This window comes from Triticum aestivum, chromosome 6D, assembly GCF_018294505.1.
Source record: "Triticum aestivum cultivar Chinese Spring chromosome 6D, IWGSC CS RefSeq v2.1, whole genome shotgun sequence".
NCBI lineage: Eukaryota > Viridiplantae > Streptophyta > Magnoliopsida > Poales > Poaceae > Triticum > Triticum aestivum.
In genome coordinates, this window is record NC_057811.1 from 31,203,698 (window position 1) to 31,212,288 (window position 8,591).

The following is an 8,591-nucleotide window of genomic DNA, read 5'->3' on the forward strand; positions in this document are numbered from 1 at the left end:
CATCTTCCGTGTGGTGACTCCACTGGACTTTGCAAAACTTGATAACCTTACTGCGGGTGACTCGGCTGGCATACTCAAGAATCTTAACTGGTTTCTCCTCATAGGTCAAATCACTTTCCAGCTGAATCGCTTCCAGCGGCACAGTATCTCTCAGTGGTATCTCAGCCATCTCTGCGTGGCACTTCTTCAACTGGGAAACATGAAATACATCATGAACTCCTGACAATCCTTCGGACAATTCCAGCTTGTAGGCAACTTCTCCCATACGTTCCAAAACTCTGTATGGTCTGATAAAACGGGGCGCTAGCTTTCCCTTAACTCCAAAGCGCTTCACTCCTCGAAGTGGTGATACTCGAAGATAAAATTGGTCTCCGGCTTCGTGAACTGTCTCCTTTCGTTTAGAATCAGCATAACTCTTCTGCCTGGACTGGGCTACGTTGAGCCTATCACGAATCAGCCACTACAGGAAACAGGTACTTTGCCGTCTGCCATGGCGGACGGCAAAGGCTCGAAAGGCGGACGGCAAAGACCTTTGCCGTCAGCCGCGGACGGCAAAAGGCTCCGGCAAAGAAGGCTACGGTAAACAGCTGCTTTGCCGTCTGCTTCCTGGCGGCGGACGGCAAAGGCTCTTTGCCGTCTGCGGCGGACGGCAAAGAGGGCGGACGGCAATAATTGCGCTGTCAGTCCGTTAAGTGGCTAACGGCAGACCTTTGCCGTCCGCCGCAGACGGCAAAGAGCCTTTGGTCTTTGCCGTCCGCCTTATGATGTCATCTACACGTCACTAGATGGCAGGTTCTTTGCCGTCTCCCACTGATGGCAAAGTGCAGGTTCTTTGCCGTCTGCCACGGACGGCAAAGTCTTTGCCGTCTGCCACTGTAGGCAAACTGACCAAATGGGTCAGCTCCTAGGAAGCACAGTTGGCTGCCACGTGGCTTCTTTGCCGTCCGCGGCAGACGGCAAAGGCTCTTTCCCGTCGGTGGCAGACGGCAAAGAGCCTGCATATTGTCTGTTTTTTCTGTTTTTTATTAAATCCCACAATTTGCAGCACATATCACATATATAAGTTTCATATCCAGCACATATCCAACACATATCTAGCACATAAGTTTCATATCACATATCACATCAGTTTCATCCATACACATTGTTCATACATAAGGAAGTTCCATCCATACACATTGCTCCATCCATATATATATTACAATGCAAAGTGTCATGAAGATAGCAAGCTAGATACAATGCAAAGTTTCATCAAAGGAAAAGCAAGCACTCCATCATAGCAAGCTAGCTTCCATCAAGTGAATGAAATCTGCAAAATGGTAAATAAGAAAGTTAGAAATAGGTGACTAGAACAAGAAGAAGACTAGAACAAGAAGAAGACTAGAACAAGAAGTATATGTCATTTATGAGCTAACTTAGGTGAAATGGATCATATATGAGCTAACTAAGTTGAAATGGGTTGTTTATGAGCTAACTTAGTTGAAATGGATCATTTATGAGCTAACTTAGTTGAAATGGGTCGTTTATGAGCTAACTAAGGTGAAGGGCATCGTTTTTGAGCTAAGTAAGGTGAAATGGGTCATTTTGGAGCTAACCTAGGTGAAATGGGTCATTTTGGAGCTAACCTAGGTGAAATGGGTCATTTGAAAGCTAGCGTAGGTAAAATGGATCATTTAGGAGCTCATCTACGTAAAATGGGTCATTTTAGAGCTAATTTAGTTGAAATGGATCTTTTTGAGCTAACTTAGGTGAAATGGATCATTTAAGATCTAATTTAGGTGAAATGGATCATTTTTTAGCTCACTTAGGTCAAATGGATCGTTTATGAGCTAAATTAGTTGAAATGGAGCGTTTATGAGATAACCTAGGTAAGATGGGTCATTTTGGTGTTAACCTAGGTGAAATGGGCCATTTTAAAGCTAACGTAGGTAAAATGGATCATTTAGGAGCTAATGTAGGTAAAATGGGTCATTTTTGAGCTAACTTGGATGAACTGCATCATTTATAAGCTAACCTAGGTAAAATGGGTCATTTTGGAGGAAAATAAGCTAACTCTAGGTCATTATGGTAAGCATATTGGAGGAAATAAAGCTAAGTCTAGGTCTTTATGCATTTGTTAAGCAAAACACTAGAGAAACTTACCGTGATCAGGGAGGTGTAGGAGCGGGGTGGCTAGTGCCGCTACCTGGAGAAGGATCGTGCGATGCGTTTCTGGAGTTAAGCTGCACCAAAGATCATTTCCAATGTCTCATTAGCATTACGACACTCAAATGTTAAGACTACCAAGTAATGTCCATTCAAACTAAACTCACTGTGCTCCTAGGAGCAATCACTGGCATCGGCGGAGCGGGCTGACCGGACTTCTCGCACACAGACTGCACATTTGGTTTTCAGAACAGACTCATACTAGTTAGTAATGAGACTCAAATGTTAAGACTAGCAAGTAATCTGCAGAAGAAACTTACCACAAGGAGCTCGTACATGGCCCTTGCCTGCATGTCGTTCCGTGCCCTCTCCTCCTCCATCATCTTTCTCGTCCTCTCCTCCATCTCCCGCTGCCTCTCCGCCGCCTCCGCCAGAAGTTTCTCCGTTCTATCTCTCTCAGTCTGTATAGCAGCCTGCAACACCACTCACATGACCATTTGTAATCATTGATGGAAGCGCACACAATGTAATGGAGAAAGATAACTGAGTACGTATCACTAACCTTGATGGCGAGTTGCACTGGCCGTTCATGAGGCCTTATCTCAGGAGCGGAGCTCGACTGGCGCGCCTTGATCTCCGGGAGAGTGCTAGGACAACGGATAAGTCCATCTCCAATGGCTATGGAGCCATGGGACCTCCCGCCACCAGATATCATCACCAGCTCTGGATCAATGGGACCCTGGCTCGGGTTAAAGTCCTCCCCTTTCCTCGCCTTCCCCTCATCTCTATATCTCACGAGCTTGTTGTGGGAGGAGATGTTGGTGAAGTTGTTTGCATCATCGAGGTCAGACTGAGAGAAAGCCTTGACTTTCTTGTAAGAGCCAGTGTGGGCCATGGCATACAGGTCGTACACCTCTGGCACCTTATCCGCCTTATTGTGGCGTGCCTGAAAGAGAGAAACAATGAAAATTAGTAATTAAAGGGCTCAAGCTAGCATGATGAATGAATTGCATGAATCATGAAGCAAACCACATACCCAGTTGCGCCCGAACTGATATTAGTAATTAAAGGGCCATTCTTGTGAGCACCACTCATCGACCAACACCTCCCAACAATCCATCCGATCCGCACACCATCTCGGAGGCGCCTAAGTTAGCAAATAGAAACTTGAGCGCTACGGCTAAGAATTACTAAATGAAGGAACTTAAGTAGAAGGCCTTAAGAATTACCTTAATGTACTGCTCCTTACTCAGGAACTTATCGCGGCACGCCGGCTTGGTCTTCTTGATACCATGCAAGGCGTAGTAGTCTCGAACAGCCTGCACCCGAGCCTCGTGCCGTAAGTTCTGGAGTAGGCGCTTGCAGACGTTCTGGATAACATTTGCGCAGTCCTCCTCGTATCCCTCCTCACACCTGTAGAATGTCTGCAATCAAATGAGACAATATTGATTAGTACAATTAATAACTAGCTAGTTGAAGATTTTGAAATGTGTAAAGGAGAAATTACCCAGAACATCCTGATCACCATGTCTGCCCTCGTGTCGCACACGACACCGTCGATAATGACATTCGGCGGGGCCGGGGCAGCCACGTAGTGCTCCCAGCTCAACCCAAGCTCTGGAAGCCGACCCTCACCAGGCAACGTGACAAACCCCGGGAAGTTTTGCCGGCAAAGACTCCAAGGACGGAGTTGGGCCGGCGGACACTATGATGGTGGTCCCAACCCCTGCAGCATGACAAGGCCAACGCATTAGTTATTTGAAGAAACGTGAATGCAGAAGGTACAAAAATATTAAATGCACTTACGTACCTCTCCCATCAGGGAAGATCAACCACCTCTGCTCGCGGGTCGCCGGCACGGACGGGAGCCGTGTAGCACCACGCTGGTAGACGGTGCCACCCTCCTCCTCAAGATCAGTCGGCTCCCCGCCATCATCAGCATGGCCACTCGGCTCCTCGGGCTAATCCGGCCAGGTACCCCATCCGAACATGTGCTCCTCCGGGGTCTCATGGGCCGAACTCTCGTGGGCCGAAGGCCAGTCGACCCGAGGCTCGTGGGCCCAAGACCCGTGGACCGGAGGCTCGTGGACCGGAGTCCGTGTAGACTCCTCCTCGGACGAGTCCACCCTAGCAGTCACGTGCTCGGGTGAAACAGCTGGGGGTGGCGGCGAGGAAGGCGCCCTAGCAGTCACCCTACCTCCTCTCCCGCGACCACGTGCCCCACCTCCTCTCTTCCTACCTCGTCCCCTGCTGGGCACCGCGGTGGACGAAGAAGGGCCCGGCGGTGTGGACATACTGTCCAGCAACGCTCGGCGAAGAGGTACGTCTGGAATCGAAGACCTAAGACCACGCGCCGAGGAAGAAGGGGCCTTGGCGCGCTCCCGACCAGCGCCCACCATCTTTCAACACCTGCCATGACAAACAGTAAACGAAATTAGTACAACATAAAAAAAAGACCGACATGAATAATAATATGTGTATCACTTAAGTGTATCATCATCAAGTACAACATTAAAAAATTTAATACCTGACACTACTAATAATCTCGATCAGTATCATCACTAAATGCATAATCATCATCATCACTATAATCAATGACGGGCTCATAGGGTTCAGTGGCATCAACATGAGCAAGGCCACCTTGACGTAATCGGTCAAGCAATGACAGTTCATCCGCAGCAGTAACCTCTTCTTGTTCCGGCTCTTCTTGTTCCTCCTCTGGGGTGATGTCGGATTCACTGTCGCTGTCTACTTCAATGTTTTGGGGTGAAGTATAGCGGTTCTTGAAACGCTTTTTGGAAAGACGTGTCTCTTGGAAGAATTCTCCTTCATATGTGTCTGGGTTAATGTGAGTTTCATAATCCTCTTCCTTTGGGGGAGATAGTCTAGCACGTGGCGGCACTTCATAAACGACATCCCAACCTTTCAGATTTGGATTAGTTTGGCAGGCCCACGGTAGATAGAATACTTGGGTCGCCTGTTGAGCCGTAATATAGACATCAGGAACATCTAAATGGGTGCTTTGGTTGATTTCAACTAGCCCTATATGTTCATGAGTTCTTCTAGTCTCCTTCGGCTGAAACCAATAACATTTGAAGACTACGACATTCGGTGGGTTTTCACCATAGAATAGAAGTTCATAAATTGCTTCAACTCTCCCATAATACTCGGTACCTCCTTCGCCGATAGCAGATACACAACAATTTGTAGACTTTCGGTCGGCCATAGATAGCTCTTTGCCATAGGTACGAAAGCGATACCCGTTAATGTCGTATTTGTCAAATGAACGGACCTTATAGTCAAAACCATTAGCGACTTGTCTCAATTCGGCGTCCATAGACTCTGAATTAGCCTACAAGTTTAATATGAAAGGATTGTTGCATTACGCACAAATTAGCGAATGAAACCGGGATAGCCGCCTACAAATTAGCCTACAAGTCTAATAGAAATTACCGTTTGTTTGAACCAAGAGATGAAACCGGGATAGCCGCCACCTTGCTTTGCGAGAAGCTCATACTCTTCGACAGAATCCTTTTGGATCACCGCTCCATACGAGAATAAGGCGACGTATCGACTGTATGAAATATCCAGGAATAAGAGCAGTTCAAAGGAAATAGAAGTTGCGAAACTATGTACCGAGAACTTACTCGATGTACGGCCGCACTTCTATCAGGTTGTTGAAGATATACAACGAAATGGTCCGCCATTGTTCGTTATCCAAAGATACTGGATTTGAAACACTGGCTGGTGCGAGATTCCCTTTGAATAGGCTGAGGTTGGATCCACCCTTTTTAGGGTCGTCAGCATTGTACCATGCCTTTGGCTTCGTCCAGTTCTGCTTTCCTTTCGGTTCTTTCATGTTTTGTAACGGCCTATCACATAGCGCCTCCAGATCGACTCTAGCCTTAGTATTATCCTTTGACTTCCCGTCTATGCCGAACAATGTACCAAAAAGTGCCTCGGCGATATTCTTCTCAGTGTGCATCACGTCGATGTTGTGTGGGCAAAGGAGGTCTTTGAAGTAAGGCAGATCCCATAAGCATGTTTTGTGAGTCCAGGCGTGCTTAGAATTATACCCCTTGAAGTACCCTGGACGCTCGGGATCTGGCTCGAGAGCGTTTAACTGATCCAGGGTCTGTTGGCCTGTCAATGCATGTGGTGCAGAGTTTTTGACAAGTCTACCTCTGATGAAGTTCTTCTTGTCTTTCCTGAACTTATGGCGAGGATTCAGGAACTCTCTATGCATGTCGAAGCAAGAAAACTTGCGACCGGCCTGAAGCCAACGAAACTCAAGAGCTCCCTTGCATGTGGGGCACGGGAACCTTCCATGCACACACCAGCCAACGAATAGCGCATACGCCGGCAAGTCATGCGTCGAGTACATGTACCAGACACGCATTATGAAGTTCCGTTTGCTATAGGCATCGTATGTCTTGAACCCATTATCCCAGGCTTCTTGCAATTCGTCCTTAAGCGGTTGCATGTACACATTCATATTTTTCCCCGGATAGTTGGGCCCTGGAATTATCAACGTCAGGAAAATGTTCTTTCTTTGCATAATCTGTCCGGGGGGAGATTGAGTGGAAAGACAAATACGGGCCAACAACTGTATTGGGCTGCCGTCATACCAAACACACTGAACCCATCTGTGCTGATGCCGACTCGAGGATGCCTCGGATCTGCCGCTTTGTCACCATGTAATTCATCAAACTTTTTCCACGCAACACCATCCGATGTGTGTACAATCATCAGATTCCCATCTGCATCTAGTTCGGTTCTTTTGCCCGTTTTGTGCCATGTCATCTGTCTGGCCGTCTCTTCGACCATGAAAAGACGTTGAAGTCTTGGTACGATTGGCATATACCGAAGAACACTAACGGGGATTTTGGTCTGTGTCTTCTCACCCATACCGTTGTCTACCACAACATACCTGGAAGACTTGCAAATGGGACAATAGTTCAAGTCCGCACAGTCAAGCCTAAACAAGACACATCCTTTCTCACAGGCATGTATCTTATCATAGGGCATCGTCAGTGCATGGAGGATTTTGTCCGACTGGTATAGGTTTGCAGGCATTACATGGCCTTTCGGTAGAAAGCGTCCAAATACTGTCATCATTGCATCGTAGCATTCTCTGCCCAAGTTGAACTGAGCCTTCAGAGCCATTACTTGTGAGATGGCATCCAACTGACAAAGCTCAGTGTGCTCATGGAGCGGACGTTTTGAAGACTCCAACATTTCATTGCAGGCCTTTGCAGATTCCTCCATCTCCTCGTCCGAATCCCGAGCATCATCAAAGTCTTGCACCATGTTTTCCATCCCGGTACCATGCTCGTCGGTGCGACGACGATCCACCTCGGCTCGGTCACGTTGGGCAGACTCACCATGAAATGTCCACACCGTATAATCGGGCGTAAAACCACTCTTCTGCAGGTGTTTGCCCATTTCAGCCTCTGTCCTCTTTTCCCAATTGCCGCACCGTAAACAGGGGCACCAGGTTTTCCTCTGGCCATTTGCAAATGCGGCTCGCACAAACCCCTTGGTTTTTGTGAACCATTCAGTGCTCCATTTGTTCTGACCAGTGTGACCGGTGTACATCCACGCACGATCACTCATCTTGACTTTCAGAGCTACTAGACACACAACAAATATATATATATATATATATATATATATATATATATATATATAATTCACCATGTATGTATTCATCAGTTGATCTACTTTGTCAATTTTATTACGTCCATGCAACCTACACTCTAATAGGTAATGATAGGTCCTAATCCCACCCGAGTATGTTTAGATTGGGTTCATTTTCCCATGCTATGCTTCGGATCCTACGCAAAATTTCGGCAGCACCTCCCCGCTGTTCTCCTGATACACGTCTGTGCAATAAACAGAGAGGATGTGTACCCGGAGAACAACAGGGGAGGCACTGACGAAATTTATGCGTCGGATCCGGAGCAAAGCATATGGGAAAACGAACCCAATCTAAACATACTCGGGCTGTCCATGGATAGCGTTGGACAATTCGAAAGAATCAAGGTTATAAATATGCAAATGCATGCATATTTATAACTGTGACGCTTTCGAACGGGAGACACATATTGGTTACGCATACTGATGATTCAAGACACATATGTAGCTAGCTATCAAGTTTCATCGGAATAGATCAAATAATTAATGGGGGAGGAGGACATGTCATTTGTGCTCACCCACGAACGAAGGGGCAGAGCTCGTCAAACGCACGGCGAGGTCGTCGAACACCAAACCTCGCAGCGATGAAACAACTGCACATTTAAAACTACCCGATCAACACAATTATATATGTTGTTTTTCATAACAAAATCGAAAGATATATGACCTAACTAATAATTCACAAATATATGACCCCGTCGGCTTCTGGAAGGCCAAAGAACACCTTTTCGGGAGGTGTCGGGGGTCGG